The following is a 12,222-nucleotide window of genomic DNA, read 5'->3' on the forward strand; positions in this document are numbered from 1 at the left end:
CATTAATTATCAAATAATTAAAACTAAATTACAGATATAAGAACACATAAAACACTGAGTAGGAATGGCATATTTTTGTTCTATGATGATAATTTCAAGCATCAACTGTGCCAGGGGACCTTATTACTATTTAAGGGAAAAAACCAAGTCCCTAAATCTCTCTGCAAAGATATCTAATGGATGAAAAGAAATGCAATGATTAACCAATTTTACAGGAAAAGGAAAAACAACAAAAAAGCCTCTTTTCAGCAAGAGCCAAAACAGCAGGCTATTTAGAGACCACAGAATTTAGTTACCAGTAGTAGATTTGGAATGCACAAGTTTCTCATTTTTCGGAAGTAAATAACTCCTGAACTCCAATACCTCCCAGTCCCAAGAGCAACCCTGATTTTGGAACACCAAAATCTCATAACCTGAAAATCTACTTAACTGATCACCATATACATTTCATGTTCTTAGAGATAATGCACCTAAATACTCTCTTCAACATTTCTGGAGAGCTGGACCTTCCTTTGGTAGAAAAAGGCAGCAAGCAGCTGTGATTTTTAACAAGCAGCTTTTTCTATTTCTGGATTATAGCTTGATTTAAGTTTCTTTGAGAACACAACATGGTGATCTCACCAGCAGTGCTCCACTCTGCAGCTCAGTGTTTTCAAGTTTACCCCCACTCTTCCCTGCAAATGTGTGGCTGTGTGTCATTCAATTCAATTTCATTCAATCCTCACATGGACAGCACTGACTGCAAGCAAGTCACAGAGCCAGTACCGGGCAGAAGGAAAGAAAAACACTCTTGAGCCAAGAGAAATCCATAAAGAGACTGTGGGCATCAAGTCCTGTGTGTGAAAGACTGGACTTTTTTAGCAAAGCCCAATAGTACTTAAAGGCCTGCCAAAAGATGATTACCAGTGGAGTGGACTGAACACCTGTGTTAAGGAATTCTGGTAATTTTTACTGCAGTTAAACTGCCTGCAAAGCAGGCATCCCAGTAAAAATGCTGGATTAAGACAGTGGGGAGATGCTGTAACCTACAAGCTTGATCTCATTTAATTTCTCATTTTGTTTGCTGTGCAACTTACAAAGCAGGTTGTCTCTATAGGGCATTTTTTAAAAACCTATACATCTGTCTTTTAATTTGAGAGACTGTGAAGTCTGCCTAATATGCTGAGCCTGGAGCAGAGAGTACAGCTGATATGCAAAGGACACAAAGGTGCAGCTCCTTTCACAGGGTGGCACCACATTCTGACCTTTCCTTGCCTTCAGGTCGCCAATTACTTCTAAACATTGGTTTGTGGTATCAAACAGAAGTTGCAACATGTGCAAATACAAGTCATGGCTTATGTGTGTACAAATAGATGGCTTAGATGGGACAAAGCAATTCATTCTGCCTGAACACAGGCTTCTTGGATAGGAACAATGAGTAAATTAAAGAATCCAATTACCAGCTCTGGAAGTGAAACTCCAGGTTTATAAACTGGTTCTGCTAAGAAAAGCATGTTACAGTGTTTATGTCCAAATTAGCATACATGAGAACATCAGATTTTTTAGGTTCATACTTCAGCTGCATTCTTATAATGCCAGCTTGAGACTTGGTTTTCATCCTTGCTTGTCCTGGTTTCCCACCAAAAGGAGTGAGCATAAGTCCAGAGGTGTGCCCAGCAGGCCTACAGTGTATGCAAGCAGGGGACCAAGAGGATAGGACATGCCATGAACACACCAGTTCTGCAGAGTAGAGACAGGTAAACTGACAGGGCTCTCAGATCACTCAAACTACAGTTTAGAACAAAAGTTCCAGAATTTGAATTTAAAGATTCGTGAAAAACCACTGGCAGCTCAGTGAAAAAGGCCTATTACCAAATAAAAGCATCAACAAAACAACTGCAGCAAGCATCTGTATTACTGAATCATCTAGAGCCTCTTCCCTCTCTTTATAGAATAATCAGGCCTCACCTAAAAAAGAAAAATCTGTTCCACTTGCCATCCACACTGCTGGGGTAAATATCCATCCAAATGCACTGTATACAATCACATTTTTTATAAGCTTCACTTACAAAAATGACAAAGAAGAATAAGCACTGGTAGTTCATTATCTGGGAGGAAATTTGGCTGTAACAGAGCAAACTACTAAGTTGGAGCAGATGAAGCTTTACCAACTTCGTTTTCACAAAGCCCTGCATGTGAGGGCTGAGAGGTGCCCCAGCTGGCTCTGGGCACCATGACTCATCTGCAGGAATGGCAGAGGTGTCCCTCTGACAATGCTGAGCCTGAGCTCATAAGCTGTGCCAGGAAACCCAGGGGATTGAGTGCCTCAGGTTGGTACTAGCTCAGGGATCTATGTACTATGCTCCACTGCAGCCCATAATTACAAGACCATTTCTCCAAATGGCTACATTTAACACAAAGCACATTTGTATGCCCAATGAAGTAGAAGAGGACTAATATATGAAAGGACTTTAGTCTGAATAATGACTTGCAACTGTAAGAAGATGCAATATTTCAACACAGATAAATAAAGACTGGATAAATCTACTGCTTTGCATATAAAACAAACCAGCTATGGTAAATCACAGCTGTAATCGATATATGACAACCAAGGTTGTTTTTGGTTTAGTTCAGTACGGGCAACCAAGGAGCCTCCTAAAGCACAGAAAAAAACCAAAACCAAGCAACTTCCCTGACTGTAGTACAGCAATAGTGTTTACCCACCAATATGAGTGGTCACAACTTTTACTTTTTAATTTTTTTAAAATTTTTAAAATTACATCCTCTAGTCATTGCAGAAGTCTTTGTTCAGGCACCTTTCACAGGGTAGATGAATTCAGGTTTTGTGTTTCTCAATGCAAGAAGACATCTCTTCAAGTCAAAGAGAAACTGTCTCTTAGAATATTAAGAATGGCTTAAATGATCCCAGCAAGGTTTGGGACCTTCTGAACCTTCAAGACATCTTCATGCTGAAGCTCTGAAAATTCCGAGAGTTGAGACCACCACTGCAAATTTCAGTTTCTCCCTAGATAAAAGGAAAGGTCTTCTCTTCCACGTTCCAGTACCAACAGGTCATAGAGGGCTTTTCCTTCCTTCCTGGACTCACTGGGACCACAGGCTCTGACACAGACAAATGTCCTTTACTGCTTCTCTGCAACTGCAGAATTTCACCTCTGATTGCTTGCACCACCCGTTGTGGTTAAGTCACTGATCTAGACAGAGCCACCTTAACAGGAATTTTGGATGGGTCTTAGTGAAGGGGAGGAAAAAAGAGGACATAATGTTTAATTATAAGAAATGATTGAAATAGGCACAGACATACCCCGGGTGCCTCTGCACTGCAGCAAGCTCTAAACTTGTTATCGTTAATGGTTTAAATTTCACTGTGCTAATCATTTCAGGACACAAGCCTTTCTTGATAATCTAATGAATTATTCCAACATCCTTCAGCAAAAAAAATCCTCCATGACAGCACTAATTACAAGACGTTTTCCCAGTGCTTATGTAAAATATGACAGAGCAGCAGCTTAGGGAATTGCAGAAAACTGCTTCTAATTTCCACTGAGAAACTGACAAACACCTCTCTTTCATCTCTCCCAGCTCTCAAGTAAGATTTAACTTTCTCATTTAGTTAATTACCGAGTGAGGATCATCATTTTCCCGGATCGGAGCGGCACAGAGCCTTTATCGTGTTAACTTGTGAACTTGATCGATGGCTGCTGCTAAAACTTAATAACTTCACCCCCTGGCAAATTGTAAGATAAATATAATAGGAGAAACTCTGACAGTAAAAACCTGCCAGAAATGAGCGCTGTGTTTATGTTTCTTTGCAGGCAGCAAAAAAACAACCGACAGCTTATTACTGGGTGCGTGTTACTTATATTTAAAAGACTCCAGGCAGTTAACTTTCTGCGTACTGTTCAAACTTTACTCACAAGATAAAAGACAGTGGGGAAAAAAACCCAAGCAGTGGAATGACAAAGAAAGGAACCACGGAGGTGTATGTCCAGGAGCCAAGGAAGGCGGGGAAAGACAGGAACTTCACAATGAAAGCTAAGTCATTCTTGCCTCTGTATCTTCAAGATTGGCCACATTAAAAATGCCCACAACTGTGAATCCAAACTTGAAACTATTTGCACCAGTAGAAAAAGCTCAGGAATTCTGGATCAAGTTAGAAGCATGTGGGAAAAGCAGAGGGATTAAAAAGTACCAGCATGGCCATGGGATGATCCGGTTCGATGCCTGAAAAGGTGCTCCTAGCCTGAGAACCTCAGCCCAGCTGGCTTTCCTAAAGTTATTTGTGTGGCCATGAAATTGCTTGCTACTCTCCATGATGATGTAGCATCCAATGCCACAATAATGTAACCACAGCAATGTCACAAAAATGGTGAAATGGAGCTGAGGTATGCCAGCCCTCCATGCTAAAGGCAGAGATAGTATTTGAGAACCCAGTTCAAAGGGTGTATTTTGTACGGCCTAAAGGCAGTAACACCATAATTAAGAGGATACAGGTTCAATTTCTATGGCTGGCTTCTTCTTTTTTTAGGCTTGCAATTACCAAATGCTGCAGAACTGATTCCCAGACTACCAAGGCTAAGCAAAGAGGAAAGAAGTTTCATTGCAGCTCCTCATTGGCAGCTTCCTATAAAAGAACTCCTTTGCTTTGAGAATTGGGGGATGGTGAGGGGGCTGTCTCACCATAAAAAACACGATCTCATGAGCCACAGCACCTGAGAGACATGAGTAGGGCAGCCAGCTCCTCATTTTTCGCCTTTGCAAGATGAACCTGCTTTTCCAGTGTTTGAGTTGACAGCAAGGCTACAATGCTAGGTCATTAAACAACTCACTCCATTTACTTTTATTTTAAAAGCTCAGTTTAGAATCTACTCATTTCTGCCTGCCTCCATCTCACATAACAGCCTCTGTGAGGTTAACCATGGGTTTAGCTCATATATGGACTTACTCGCTCAGTACTGAATTACTTTCCACGCTGCAAAGCTCACTGAAACATTCTGAAAAACGAACATAACCCAGAAGTAGACGATCATCAATCACATCTGAGAGTCAAAAAGAAAGCACCATGAAAGAAACCACAGCATTTCTGCTCTTTATTTTCAAGAGAAAATTCAAAATACACATACGGAAATTAACAGTACCCAAGGAACTAGAAGTTTTGCTTCTCTAGAGCTTTAGGCTGCTTGTCCACATCTAGTTTCTAATCACACTGCAGAAAAGCTTTGTAAGAAAGGATACATCTAGATGAAAAATCCCTGGAATTACACTGGACAGAGCAGCCCAACCTGCTACATTTTCTGAAATCCTGGGAGGGCAATAGTTTCCAGAGGTACCATCTGGGTACCTATGATATGGTGTCAGCCTGGAAGGCACCTGGCTAAGGATATTACCTCAGATACAGAAGAAACGGAAAAGGCTGATTCTGTTCAGGTCCAGGAAAAGCTGCAGACACCTGAGAAGTAGCAGTGAAGTAATATGGGGAGTCTCTCTAGGGACTGAGGAGACAGAACTGAGCCCTGGGCACTTGCACATAGGCTACACAAAGAGCAGCAGTAATACCTTGCTGGACAAGATGCTCCCCTCCCACACTGCTACACAGTAAACAGCAACAGGGAGAGGAGATTAAAAAACTATTATTTTAAGCTAATACTTAATGTTTCAGGCAGGCTAATAAAGTTTAATTGCCTGGAATCTCATAGCTCTTACAGTAAACTTTGCTTCGATATAGGTCTCCCACCTAGATTTTAAGTGTTGACAAAATCCTCCAAAATAAAATTTCTCTGATGCCAGCAGTGGATGTGAATTGGGAGTCCCTCTCCTCCTCCTCATCTCCAAGTTGTCTTTGCAAATAACAAGCACTGATGAGAAATCTGCTTGCATCAGCACAGCACTGGCATATGTTACTTTCCCAAACCATGATCCCTGACCAAATGCATATCTAGACATATGTGGGGGAGGGCAGGCACCATCACTCTTAAAGAGATAGATTTCAGAGCACACCTTTTACTAGCTGTAAAGTGATCATACACAAATTTCAAAGCAGACACTCCAGCAACAACAAATCTCTTCCAGTGGCAACCACCAAAGGAAATGCTTTCTTCCTTGGCATGGCTACCAGAACCAGAGTTGAACTGCTGGGACCATTACATATTATTACTGTTAATGGAGAGAAGGAATATGCACATTATGACTTGGAGAACCAGTCTACTAAAGTCATCAGGTAATGGCCAGTAGCAGCAAAGAACTCATTTATGTCAGGGAGAGGCAGAAGTAAACAATGCTCTAAGCAGCAGTTCCACAGTTTTCTGGAACAGTTGCTTCTGTTTTTAAAATATTCAAGCATGATCTACTGCCTGAGTGAAGTTACTCTTTATGGGTGTTACTGTTGATTTCATTCTTGTTTCAAGTGCTCCCTTAACTGAGAGAGAAAGGCAACCAGGAACAAATAGATGGATTCAAGTGATTCAAAACATGGCTGAAGTAACAGTGAAGACTGATACCACTGTGAACAACATGAAGAGAGAATGATCATAAAAACCTGTTATCTGCTCTCACTAACGCTACTGAGATTTTAAACCACTTGGTTCTGCCTATGTAAAGCTTTCAGCACCAAGAAACACAAGCCCTCCAAGATCGCTTACTCAGTAGTATTTTCCATGAGTTTTTCCCTTCAAGATACATTTTTTTACCAACAACAAAGAGGGCACATGTGCACCAAACTACTTGGCCAAGGCAATGTGACTGATCCAGAACTGGAAGTCAGGAATATACATGCTGGGTATCATATAATATTTCCCAGCTACAGGAGTACTACATATTTCCAGGCACACTGGAGAGATGTAGCAAACAAAAACTCAGCAGCATTCTGAAGCAGCACAAGATTCATGTATGTGCTCTGCTCCCATTGCAAATGTACTCCTTGGATCTGCTGGAGGAGTTGGCTACACAAGCACTCCCTAACCTATTTCAGTCAAAATAAGCTTGTTAGCAGAGACCTGCTATTTAAACTGTCCACGCTAAAACACCTCATCTGAACTGAGAGCAGGCTTGCAGTTTTGCTGACAGATCCTGGAGGGCAGCAACCAGCAGCAGCCAGGCAAAGGCTGCATGGCATTCTTTTCCACCAGTACAGCCAGATCTAGAAGAGGACATCTAATCAACTCACACTGGCTGATACTAATACTACTGCTGTTAGCAGCCACCACAGAGCCAGCTGTAAGAGGACAAATCTATTAAATATTCTTGTACAATGCTAAGTTAAAGCTGGTCAGTGGTCTACAGCCAAAACCTTGAGATTTTGCCTTGTAGCCTCCTATAATCCCTACAAGGTCATCCAATAACCCTCACTTGCTAATAAGCTTTGCCTTCTCCAGATGAGCTGTTCTGCTAAACTTTCAGTCAAATGTTACCTTCCTGGCAGACTAGGATGATTCCCATGGAGGACTCCTAGGATTGCTAAGGAAGAATGGATGTGTTCTGCCTGGAGAAGACAGGGGGTTATCCATCAGCCTTACACTACCTAAAGGGAGGTTCAGAGGAAAGTGAGACAGAATCTTTTCAGAAGTGTGTAACAACAGGAAGAGGGGCAACAGCAACAGGCTGTAGCAAGCAAAACTCTGGACATTAAAAAGAAGACATTCAAAATATGAGTGGACAAAGTTCCAGGCAAAATTAACTGGTTGTGAATAATCCTCCTCTGAACAGGTAGCTGAACTGCAGACCTCCAGAGGTCCATCCTACCTTGACATTTTCTTTGACTTTACATCTTAAGATTGTGTTGGTCCATTCTTTATTGGTATCTGGCAAGAGATTCATGACCTGAGGAACAGACTCCAAAAATACCTGCTAAGGACAATGAATTTTATAACTTCAGAAATTGTGTTAATCGACAGAAGAAAGGAAGAAACCGGTATTCTGCTACAGCAAGTGACCAGGTCTAACCATAACAGCACTTCAGGAAGGCATTTGCAGCTCCACAGCTGAGCAGACTTTATCCCCTGTCAGTTGACACTCAAATTGCGTAACTCAGAAGCCCAAGTCACAGACTGTTCCACGAGGGATTCCTCCTTGGCTCAGAGTTCAGCTGCCAATCATCTTTCAGAAGAATATCTCAAACTAAGGGAGGGAGGGAGCTTTCCATAATTCTTCTCCCCATAGTAGACTCAATCAAAGTGGACGCATTTGAATGTACAATATAAACAACATAAATCCCCCAGTAAACTGTGGCAAAACAGAACTGTTAGCTTCACTTGATCCTTACACATACTGTATTTTCCACACAACATTCCTTCACTCAAAGCCATGATTCTGCCATTCCTTTTAGTGAGTTTGTTGATAAACAATGAAAACAGCATATATTCACCTATATTTTCCTTTCTAAAAAAACCCCAACTTTTATTTTTTTCATCGCATTTCTGAGAATTACTTTCCTGTCATATCAAGAATGTTATCACTGTGGAGCATATGATGTGAGAAATCTCTCCCATCCTCATGCACTGATGCATCCCATTTGTAAATTTATCTAATAACCACCAACGCTTTCTATAACTTCTACTATAATAATTGGCAAAACATTTAAGAACCTATTACATGCTGAGTAAAGTAGCTTCTACTTTCAACAGTTTAAAATGTATTCTCTTTTAAATAGCATTAAGTCTTCTATGGTGAGAATTTTTCTCCTTTGTGAAAGGAAAATACTATTAAAGACTTTAGCACTCACTATTTGCTAAACACCTCTGTGATACCTCTCACTTTCTTTCTGTATTTTCAGGTAGCTCACAATAGCCTGTATTAAATCTAATAATAGTATACTCACAAACACACAATTTGCATCTTCTCATCTAGGAAGAGCAATTTGGGCTCATGCCTGGAAAAACCATATGCAACCTCCTGCTACAAAATAAAATTAAAACATCAAAAAAAGTCAACGTTTCCTACCACAGCCCAAACTCTGAGATGCACCATTGTCAGCCTGTTCCTCGATTGAGGGGTTAGAGCTCCCTCTAGCACTCTCCAAACAGAAGAGCCATAGATGCTAAGCTGTGACTATCTGATCTCACTCAAAGCAGTCTTGGCTATTGTCTGTAATTTTAACTTGATTAAGAACACTTCCACTAGTTTATCTGAAATTCAAGAAAAACAAATGTCATTAGAAATTCCCTCTATAACCAATTAAAAATACTCAGATTGCTATAATTTACTGATCTGTATTTTAAAATGTAATTTAGGACAAGATGAAGGATTATCATGTCAGCTGTGTGTACAACGTGAAATGTAGCAAGAAACTAAATGAAAAAGTTGTCGAAAATTTTCAATTTTTCAATTTTCATAGTATTAAAAAAACTCTTTCTACCTCACTCCCCTTTTGGCTAACTTCCCAATGCAGCTGACTGCAGTTGTGAATTACATGTTGCTATTTCACATTAAATATTGAGTAATGCTGCTTAAGTAAAACTAAAAAGGTACAACACTGCTGAGTTCTGCACAATGCTGAAGACAGAGAAACATCTCACGACAGAAAGAGTGTCAGGTCTTTTCAATCACAGGTTATTACTTATTAATTCTTGATAAACTGAAAGCTGGCAGTACAAATGTAAAAATGAGAAAGGGAAATGGCAGCCAAGTCTTTGGAGTTTTACTCCTAACTCTCCCACTCCCTCTTCCTGTGCTGCCATAGGCAAGTCGCTCCATTTCACAAGTCTATCAGTTAAATAGATGTGTCCCAACACACTTCACACAAAGACAAAGCACTGCTTAATGCTGGGAAGGAAGGCTCTGCACCAAAGGTGTTTATAAGGGCAATGTCACAAAGTGATATCACACCACACACATGTAAACTTCCTCTCAAGCGTCAGCAAACAAATCTGTCATGTAGAAACTAAACAAAACAGACTCGTTAGTAAAGGCATGGTCTCACTTCACCAGTTAGAAAAAATGCAGTAGTACTAATTGTTTCCACAGCCTTCCAAAGCAGAACCAAAAAGTCGAGTGTGTTATAAAAGAATTTCACACTGAGTTTTCTCAAACTGAGACACCCAGATACCACTTCAATACACCAGAATCAACAAAGACATGGCAACAACTCATATCCCGAAGGTAAGTGCCCTAGGGAGGATATGCTTTAGGTGTTTCTTTACTCATCACAGCAATTCTGATGTGTAACCACCGGGGGACTTCAGAACATCGCCTGGGTTTAGAAGTTTGTGATTTTAATATTTGTATGTGACAGAGATGAGGAAATACGGTAGGATGTGCTAGGCTATCCACAGCTACGTTTTTATGCCTCTGACAAGTCCAATAAGAAAGACTAGAAGTAACTAGACCCGAGTAGATGACAGAAGCACCTGACCAAAACTTCCCAACATCGCCTGCCGATGTCCCTCAGTCCCATCTGACAGCTGTCCTTGCCATTTTGGGCCCGAACTCTGTACACAGTCCTGCTGCTGCACCCAAATCCTGACACACAGACCTTCCTTCTGCACTACAGATGGCATCCGAGGCCGTTCCTTTTATCCCTTAAGAGGACTTGGAGAAAAGCACTGGCAACAACTTCTCTCTCCCCACACTTCATGCATGTGGCAGGAGAGGATTACAGTGTGACATCTGACCTGTCCAGCAGCAGGGAAAGGACATCTCAAGTGAAAGCAAGATCTCTGCAGCTGCAGATCTGTTGGTTGGGCTGGTGACCTTCAGCTGGGTGTCTCTTGGGCTGACACCACAACCTAACTGTTGTCCCCCCACCTCCACAGAGCTGTAGCTCAGGTCTGAACAAGACAGGTAAAAGGTGGTGCTGACTACACTGCAGGAAGACAGCAGCAGCAGTTCCCCCCACATACATGAGCAAGTGCTGAAACTTTTGAGATCTGTGATCACTTCTGTGTATTAGCAGAAATATATCTCCCTTCTTTTTAGGAAAACAGCTTGCAGCTGTTTTTGTGTCTTTGTTACTTCAAGACTACATGACTTGATGCGGTCCTCGGTGCTATCTGAGGAGATAAAGGCAGGCAACAGTTCGGGCAAAATGTAGCCCTTCTTACACAAAGCACTGGCTTCCTATGCACAGTGCTGGCTTCATTTCTCGGTGCAGTGTGAGACTTCAAATTGTAGGTAGATGTTGTGTAGATGTAAAACCCAGGAGAAGCAGGTACCTGGCAGTGGAGCTTACTTTGGAGTAATGAATTCAATATTGAATTGATTCTGTGAGCAAAGGTTGGACCTCCTGAGGTCTTTTCTAACTTAAGTGACTCTGTTTTTCTAACCTCACAATCAAAGTTCATATACATTTTACAAATTTTGCATAGTTACAATTGTCTGATGTTGATGTATTTAATTTATCATAAGCAAAATCTGGAACTCTTTCTAAAACATGCTGTATAGAGAATTATTTTTTAATAAGACTTTCCAATTTTAGGGTTCACAAGCCGTTACTGTTCATTTTTTGCAGCCACTGAAGACCAGGTTCTTCAAAAGTACTGCAGATATACCTGCCCTCTGGCTTTACAAGTTCAGAGCAAGCAGTATTCATCTGTTCAGACATCCAAAACTGACTTTCAATTACATCTGTCCAGCTGTTCAATTATATCTGCACAGCTATTAAAAAATTTTCAAAAACTGTTGATTTTTTTATGATACATGTATTCTCTAGGGACTTCAGCTGATACTCTCCACAAATTATTAAATTCCAAACATATCTTCACTTTAGACCTGAACCAGTTTCAAAACTTAGGTTTTACAATTAATTAACTGCCTGTGTAGTCTAATCATTTGCAGTCTACGAAATTAAACCTGGAAATACTCCCATTACAACCCACCTCAGAAGAATTTGGGATCACAAATTATGATCCAGAATAGGGCTGACAGATCTAAATCAACATGGCAGGAGAACAACCTCATTCAGCTCTGTAGTTCACAGAATTTTGTAAAATACAGTGAGTTGAAAGAAAAAAACAAATACACATAATTGGCATTAATTAAGAACATTTTTATTACCTACAATCAAAGACCTATAAGGAAGGTCTACTTGTCAGAGAGGGAGCTTTCTTTGCTGAGAAATTACAAGTCTTAGTTAATTAACCATCTAATTTTTTGTAGTATAGTTGTTAAGTGGTTTTCACTTTTATTTTCTTCTAAATGAATGCTAGTCTAAACACAAAAGCAGTTGTTTAAAGTGAAAGAAGTGAGGTCAGAAAAAACAATGCTGAAATACGTTAGTTGTGTTTTAACTGAATT

General features: G+C 40.5%; 1 protein-coding gene across 10 annotated transcripts in view; it reads right to left on the reverse strand.

The window, feature by feature from the left end:
• The window catches only part of BTRC (beta-transducin repeat containing E3 ubiquitin protein ligase), a 114,827-nt gene that overhangs the window by 24,272 nt on the left and 78,333 nt on the right, over positions 1–12,222 (reverse strand). The gene's annotated exons all lie outside the window — the stretch shown is intronic.

Source organism: Sturnus vulgaris, chromosome 8, assembly GCF_052056855.1.
Source record: "Sturnus vulgaris isolate bStuVul1 chromosome 8, bStuVul1.hap1, whole genome shotgun sequence".
Taxonomy (NCBI): Eukaryota; Metazoa; Chordata; class Aves; order Passeriformes; family Sturnidae; genus Sturnus; species Sturnus vulgaris.